The sequence below is a fragment of the Mirounga angustirostris genome, unplaced genomic scaffold (assembly GCF_029215605.1).
Source record: "Mirounga angustirostris isolate CCGP_5_RB_7025 unplaced genomic scaffold, mMirAng1.0.hap1 SCAF_11, whole genome shotgun sequence".
Taxonomy (NCBI): domain Eukaryota; kingdom Metazoa; phylum Chordata; class Mammalia; order Carnivora; family Phocidae; genus Mirounga; species Mirounga angustirostris.
This window is the reverse complement of record NW_026991719.1, coordinates 35,657,275-35,665,927: the sequence shown is the minus strand read 5'-3', so window position 1 is coordinate 35,665,927 and position 8,653 is coordinate 35,657,275.

Below are 8,653 nucleotides of genomic sequence, written 5' to 3'. Positions count from 1 at the left end.
AGAATCACCTATGCCTAGATTCCCATCACATGTTCTGAGCACCTTTAGGGACATTTTGTTCCCCCAAGTGTGTCCTTTGTAATGCTGTGCAGATCACATGGTCAGCTGTGCTTTGCCGTAGCTGTCAGATGCCATGGCTGTCTGCTACATTGGATTGCTCTTATCCTAGAAGCTGGGTCTATACCCCAAGTCCCTATAGCTGAGTCTGTCCCACGAGCATCTGTGCCATTCCAGGGAGTGAGGGGACAGTTTGAGCTATCAGGCTGGGGCCTGCCCCGTCTCAATGCAGCCAACCTGGACATTCCCAGGCTTCTTGGACCTTTAAAAAAAATACTATATTTAATCTATTTATATAGCTTGTTTCAGTATCCTTAAAAATATTTTACTAATAGGGTTGTCTACTTAGCTACACTAGAGCCAAAAAGAGACTAGGAAAAACACATTTAGAATTCAGAGACGTGGCAAACACCGTCAGTGCTCCACTCACAGCCCCTTGGCACTCACTTCCGAGCCAACAGTAAGGCTTCCTACAGCAAGCACCTGTGACTCAGCCTGTGTACTTTCTCTCAGCTGTGGGCAGGGCAAGCAGGAAATGCCAGCAAGTCAATGCCCCTGAGAGCAGCTCTCAGCCAAAGATGGGTTAGAGTTTAGGATAAACACCCCAGCGTCCTTTTTTTATTGTGAGGCGGTAACTTGACAACCTCAAAGTGTGTTCTGTGCTGTCTCCCAGAGTTCCCCAGTGGGATGGAGCCTCAGTTGTCCATAACTGTAACCTGGTCAAGAGCTCACATTTTTTGGCTTCCTTCTCTTCCCCATTTCACTTTCCTACTCTACTACAGATGCTTCCCAAGATCACCTTTCCCTTGCCCCCACATTTGTGCTCAAATCCTTGTCTTGGGGTCTGCTTCTGGGGGAGTCCAAATTAAGACAAGAGGTCTCATATTCAAGGCTAAGGATTTAATTGTATTCCTGAGAGGGCACACGTGTTTTGAACCCTAATGTAATATTATACTTCCTATAATACATTATGAGAGGCCCCTATGAACAGCACTTCCTAACAAGGTCACATGGGCTCTGCTGACCTTTGAGACGTTAATAGGTGTTATAAGATTTGGGGGTCAAATATGCTTAGGTTGAACAAAATTAAGCACGTTTCTTCACTTCAGTACTCCTATAATTTTTAGGAAATTAATGGGCCTTTATAAGTTTCCAGAAGTGTAGGCTACAGGCTTCCCAAATTCAGTTGATCTTAGAATTCCTTTTCCTCAAGAAGTTCTTTTAACACCTTGCAGGAGGCTGGCATCTCAGAAAACACAGTTTAGGAAAGGTCTTTTTGCCCAAGCTATAGAATTGAAACATAATATTGAGAAGTACATGAGGCAAGTTTTCTGGTGGTGAGAATGCTGCATTTTAGGGTACTTGGATTTTCTTTCATGTCTCAGCCAACTAGAGGGACAGCCATCTATGGGCTGAGCTCAGATGTTAATATTTCTTCTACACAGAAAACCAGCTATTTACTTTGTATGATCTGAACATTCAATGAGAAGAGAGGCAGAGAAAGTTATTCCTCAAACTGTGGTCCTCTTTCCCCTCCTAGCCAGGATGGTATCAGTGGAGGCCTACTGGGGAGTCTCAACTCCCATCCCTACTACAAGTAACAAAGGGCTCCTCCTCACCACTTCCCCAGCATCAACATTAACTGAGTGGAGAATGTGGATGTCTAGGCCTACCTGGCAGTAATGAGGTGACATACTCCATTCTCTGACCAGAGTGGTGCCAGAGGAGGCCTGTTAAAACACACAGTTTAAATAAAATCCCAAGTCTCATAAAATAGGTTTCGGGGCACCTGGGTGGCTCAGCTGTTAAGCGTCTGCCTTCGGCCAAGGTCATGATCCCAGGATCCTGGGATCGAGCCCCGCATTGGGCTCGCTGCTCTGCGGGAAGCCTGCTTCTCCCTCTCCCACTCCCCCTGCTTGGGTTCCTGCTCTCGCTAACTCTCTCCCTGTCAAATAAATAAATAAAATCTTTAAAAAAATAAAAATAAAATAAAATAGGTTTCAATAGGGGCACCCGGGTGGCTCAGTCGGTTAAGTGTCATGATCCCAAGGTCCTGGGATGGAGTTCCCATTGGGCTCCCTACTCAGTGGAGAGCCTGCTTCTCCCTCTCCTTCTGCTGCTTCCCCTGCTTGTGCTCTCTCTCTCTCTTTCTGTGTCAAATAAATAAATTAAAAAAAAATTAAAAAATAGATTTCAATAGAAAGTCACTCATCATACCAAGAACCATGAAGATCTCAACTTGAAAAAGACAACAGATGCCACCGAAATGACAAAGATATTAGAATTACCTGGCATGAATTTTAAAGCAGCCATGATAAAAATGCTTCAATTAGTAATTATTAACATGCTTGAAACAAATGAAAGAGTAGAGTCTCATTGAAGAAATGGAAAGTCTTAGCAAAGAATTAAAGATATAAAGAATAACCAAATGGAATTTTTAGAGCCAAAAAATTACAAACTGAAGTAAAAACTACATTGAGTGGGCTCACAGCAGAATGGAGAGGGCAAAGGAAAAAATCATGACCTTGAAGATATAAAATAGAAATTACACAGTTGAACAAGAGAGGGAAAGAAAGTGAACAAAAAAGAATAGAGCCTCAGGGATACACAGGAGTATAACAAAATATCTAACTCTTGTCATCAGAGTCCCAAAAGGAGGGGGGGAAAGTATTCAGCGAAAGAATGGTGAAAATTTTCTCAAATTAGGTGGAAGACCTATAGATTCAAAAGCTGAATGAATCTCAAACAGGATAAATCTCAAGAAATCCACACCAAGACATGCCATAGTCAAACTTCTGAAAACTAAAGACAAAGAAAAATTCTTGAAAGCAGCTAGAGAGAAATGACACATTATCTATAGGGGAAAAACTAAACTATGGATTTTTTATCAGAAACCATGGAGGCTTGGGGTGCCTGGGTGGCTCAGTCAGTTGGGCATCTGCCTTCAGCTTGGGTCATGATCTCAGGGTTCTGGGATCAAGCCCCACATCGGGGTCTCTGCTTAGTGGGGAGCCTGCTTCTCCCTCTCTCTCTGCTGCTCCCCCTGCTTGTGCTCTCTCACTCACGTTCTCTCCCTCTCAAATAAATGAATAAAATCTTTTAAAAAAAAGGGAAGAAATTAAAACAAAAAAACCATGGAGGCCAGAAAATAGCAGAACAGCATTTTTAAATACTGAAGGAAAAGAACTGTCACCCCTGAATTCTATATGCACTGAAAATATACTTCAGGAATTAAGGGGAAAAACAAGACATTCTCAGGTGAAGGAAAACCAAGAGAATTTGTTGCCAGCAGACCTACCCTAAAGAATGGCTAAAGGAATTTCCCTAAACACAAAGTGAGTGATAAAGAAGGAATTTTGGAACATCAGGAAGAAAGAAAGAACAAAGGAAAGAGCAAAAATATGAGTAAACACAACAGACTTTCCTTCTCCTTTTGAGTTTCATACATTATGTTTGATAGTTGAAGCAAGAATTATACCATTGTCTTAAATGGTTCTAAATGTATGTAAAGGAGGGTCTGCCTGGGTGGCTCAGTCGGTTAAGCATCCAACTTTGGCTCAGGTCATCATCTCAGGGTCCTGGGATAGAGCCCTGCATTGGGCTCCCTGCTCAGTGGGGAGTCTGCTTGTCCCTCCCCTGCTGCCCCCTGCCCCTGCTCATGCTCTCTCTCTCTCAAATAAATAAATAAAATATTTTTAAAAATGTATGTAAAGGAAATATTTAAGACAATTATAAATTGGGGAGGGTAAAGAGACACAAAAGGTAAGGTTTCTATACTTCACTGAAATGGGTAAAATGATGACACTGGTGGACTGTGATAATATATATATGTTTACATATATATTAGTATTACCTAGAAGAACCAATAAGAAAATTATACAAGGAAATATATTCAAAAACACTACTGAGAAATCAAAATAAAATTCTAAAAATATTCTAGTAACCCAGAGGAAGGCAGGACAAAGAAAACAGAGAAATGAAAAGCAGAAAATAAACAGAAAACAAAAAAATAAAATAAAAAGACAGATTTAAGCTTTTTCATATCAATAGTTTAAATGGCCTAAATATACCACTTATAAGACAGAGAGTGGCAGAATGGATAAAAAAGACAAAACTCAATTATATGTCATCTATAAAAAATACACTTCAAATATGATATGGGTAGGTTGGAAGTAAAAGAAAAAAATGCAAAAGCTATATAATTCAAATATAAATCAAAAGAAAGCAGGAATAGCTATATTGATATCAGATAAAGTAGACTGTAGAGCAAAGAAAGTTACCAGGTAAAAGGGTCAATACACCAAGAAGACATAGCATTCCTAAAGGTGTATGTGCAGATGTATTTGATGTGAATCAAAAATTGATAGAACTAAAAGGAGAAATAGACAAGTCCACAATTATAGTTGGAGATTTCAACACTCTTTTCTCAACAATTAATGAGCAACCAGACAGAAGATCAGCAAGGATACAGAAAAATGTAATACTACCATAAATAACAGGATCTAATCATCATTTATAGAACACACCCTCATAAAATAAGAATACACATGAGCAAATGGAACATATACCAAGATAGAACATGTCCTGGGCCATAAAATGAACCTCAACAAATTTAAAAGAATTGACATCCTATAGTGTGTTCTCTGATCACAGTGTAATCAAACTAGAAATCAATACTTGAAACATAACAGGAAATTCTTCAAATATTCAGACACAAAACAAAACACTTCCAAATAATCCATGTGTCAAAGAGGAGGCCTCAAGTGAAATTTTATTTTATTTAAAAAAGATTTTATTGGGGCGCCTGGGTGGCTCGGTCGTTAGGCGTCTGCCTTCGGCTCAGTTCATGATCCCGGGGTCCTGGGATCAAGCCCTGCGTAGGGCTCCCTGCTCAGCGGGAAGCCTGCTTCTCCCTCTCCCACTCTCCCTGCTTGTGTTCCCTCTCTCACTATGTCTCTCTCTGTCAAATAAATAAATAAAATCTTAAAAAAATAATAAAAAAGACTTTATTTATTTTAGAGAGAGATACAGAGAGAGAGAGAGAGAACGGGGGTGGGGCAGAGGGAGAAGGAGAGAGAGAGAGAGAGAGAATCTCCAGCAGACTCCCTGCTGAGCGTGGAGCCTGACACGGGGCTCGATCCCACAACCTGTGAGATCAGGACCTGAGCCGAAACTAAGAGTTGGACGCTTAACTGACTGAGCCACCCAGGTGCCCCTCAAGTGAAATTTTAAAAAACACCTTGAACTAAATGAAAACAGAAACAAAAATATACTGTCAAAATCTGTGGGACATGTGATGTGATGAGCACTGGGTGTTATGTGCAGCTAATGAATCACTGAACACTACATCAAAAACTAATAATGTACTATACAGTGGCTAACTGAACATAATAAAAAAAAAATCTGTGGGACACAACTAAACCGGCACCGAGAGGGAAATCTCAAAGGTAGAGGTGCTATATGCATACATTAGAAAAGAGGAAAAGTCTTAAATCAATAATCTAAGCTCCCAGCTGAAGAAACTGGAAAAAAAGAGCAAAGTACACCCAGAGCAAATAGAACAAAGGAAATAATAAAGATAAGGACAAAAATTAAAGAAGCTGAAAACAGAAAGAAGAAAGAGAGAAAATCAGTGAACCAAAAAGCTCATTCTTTGAAAAGACCAATAAAACCCGTGGTGATGGTTACACAAATCTACGCATGTAACAACATGACAAAACTACAAAAGCACACTGTACCAATGTCAATTTCCTGAGTTTTGGTATTGTGCTACAATTATGACAGATGTAATCATCGGGGAAAACTGGGTAAAGGGCTCATGGGACCTCTCTGTTCTATCTTTACAACTTCCTGTGAATCTATAATTATCTTAAAATAAAAAGTTAAAGAAATTGGAAAACATCTGTACAACTAAAAAATTATTTATTTTATAGTCTTATATAAATTCCTCACTGGAAAACTACAGGGTGCTAAGATAGCTTATAACAAATGGAGCATATTCCTTCCTCTTTTCTTTTTTTTTTTTTAAAGATTTTATTTATTTATTTAATTGACAGGGAGAGAGAGAGAGACAGCATGAGAGGGAACACAAGCAGGGGGAGTGGGAGAGGGAGAAGCAGGCTTCCCGCCAAGCAGGGAGCCCGATGCAGGGCTTGATCCCAGGACCCTGGGATCATGACTTGAGCTGAAGGCAGACACTTAACGACTGAGCCACCCAGGCGCCCCTCCTTCCTCTTTTCTTAATATTATACAGTTCTTTGCCTCCCAAAGCCTGGTCACCTTCCTCTTAATGTTGTCTAATTCGTCAGCCTCCTTCTTAAATACTCATGTCCGGAAGGTAACACCTGCTTCAGATGGGATATCACCTCCCGTGTTCTAAACACACTTTCATTAGTGTGGCCATGGTCTTTTCTGGTTTTGTAAGTAGCAATAGCACACATTCTTGTATCATTTTTGGTCTGGTAGTCATGCAAAACTTTCAGAGTCTTGCACATGAATGGAAAAATATTTTCATCATTAGCATTTATGTAATGCATTTATATAAATGGAAGATTTTTCGTTGATCCTTGTAGGATTTCATCTTATTGGATTCAATCCACCAATGTCCCAGCCATCAAAATAGTTTTCAAATGCTATTTCATTGCCTATCATTAGGGCTCTCTTCACACTGTGAGTCAGCTGCAGAAGTCAGTTATCTGTGTACCACTCTATGGCTTCATCTCGGTCACTGCTACTGAAAATGTTGAGTAGGACAAGGTGCAATGGCCAGGGAGGTATGCCATGCTGATATTCAAGAAGGAACTTCTCATTTACCGCATGGAATGCAGTTAACTGGTAGCCTTCACTGTTCACGCCTTCAGGCTCTGCTTCAGCCTTCCTTTTTTGTGTGTGGTAAAAAAATTAAAATGTAACAGATTTACCCTCTTAACAAATATTTAAGTATAAAGTACAGCATTGTTAACTGTAAGTACATGTTGTACAGCAGATATCTAGAACTTTTTCATCTTACGTGACTGAAACTTTATACCCACTGAACAGCAACCCCCCACTTATACCTCCCCTCAGCCCTTGGCAACCACTATTCTACTTCCTGCTACAATGAACTTGACCACTTTAGATATCTCATGTAAGTAGAATCATGCAGTATTTGTCCTTCTGTGACTGCCTTATTTCCGTAGCATAACATCCTCAAGGTTCATCCATGCTGTAGCATGTGACAGTATTTCCTTCATTTTTGTGGTTGAATAATATTCCATTGTGTGTACATACCATTTTTTCTTTATCCATTCATCTGTTGAAGGGCTTTTAGGTTGTTTCCACCTCTTGGCTATTGTGAATAATGCTACAATGAACATGGGAGTGCAGATATTTCTTTGAGATCCTGATTTCAATTTTTATTTATTTATTTATTTTAAAGATTTTATTTATTTATTTGATAGAGAGAGACACAGCAAGAGAGGGAACACAAGAGGGGGGTGGGAGAGGGAGAAGCAGGCTCCCCATGGAGCAGGGAGCCCGACGTGGGGCTTGATCCCAGGACCCTGGGATCATGACCTGAGCCGAAGGCAGACTCTTAACCGATTGAGCCACCCAGGTGCCCCCTGATTTCAATTTTTTAAAATAAATACCGGGCACCTGGGTGGCTCAGATGGTTAAGCGTCTGCCTTTGGCTCAGGTCATGATCCCGGAGTCCTGGGATCGAGTCCCGCATCGGGCTCCCCGCTCTGCGGGAAGTCTGCTTCTCCCTCTGCCTCTCTCTCTCTCATGAATGAATAAATAAAATCTTTAAAAAAAAATAAAAAATAAATAAAATAAATACCAAGAAGTGGAATTGCTGGATCATATATGTAATTCTACTTTTAATTTTTTCAGGAACCGCCATACTGCTTTCCATAGTGGCTACTCCGTTTTAAATTCCCACCAACAGTGTGCACAAGGGTTCCAATTACTCCACATCCTCACCAACTCATTATTATTATTATTATTATTATTATTTTATAATGGCCATACTGATAGGTGTGAGGTGATATCTCACTGTGGTTTTGATTTACATTTCTCTAATGATTAGTGGTGTTGAACATCTTGTCATATATGTGTTAGCCATTTGTTAGTCTTCTCTAGAGAAATGTCTATTTGAGACCTCCACCTATTTTAAATTCGGATTATTTGGTTTCTTGCTATTGAGTCATATGATTCACTTATATATTTTAGATATTAACTCCTTATCAGAGATATGGTTTGCAAATACTTCTTCTCATTCTGTAGGCTGACTTTTCATTCTGTTCATTGTTTCCTTTGCTGTGCAGAGATTCTTAGTTTGAATACGTCCCACTTGTCTATTTTTGCTTTTGTGGCCTGTACTTTTTTTTCTTAAAGATTTTATTTATTTATTTGACAGAGAGAGAGCAAAAGCAGGCGAAGTGACAGGCAGAGGGAGAGGGAGAAGCAGGCTCCCCGAGGAGCAGGGAGCCCAATGTGGGGCTTGACCCCAGGACCCTGGGATCATGACCCGAGCTGAAGGCAGCCGCTCAACAAACTGAGCCACTCAGGTGCTTCTGTACTTTTTTTAAAAAAAGATTTTATTTATTTATTAGAG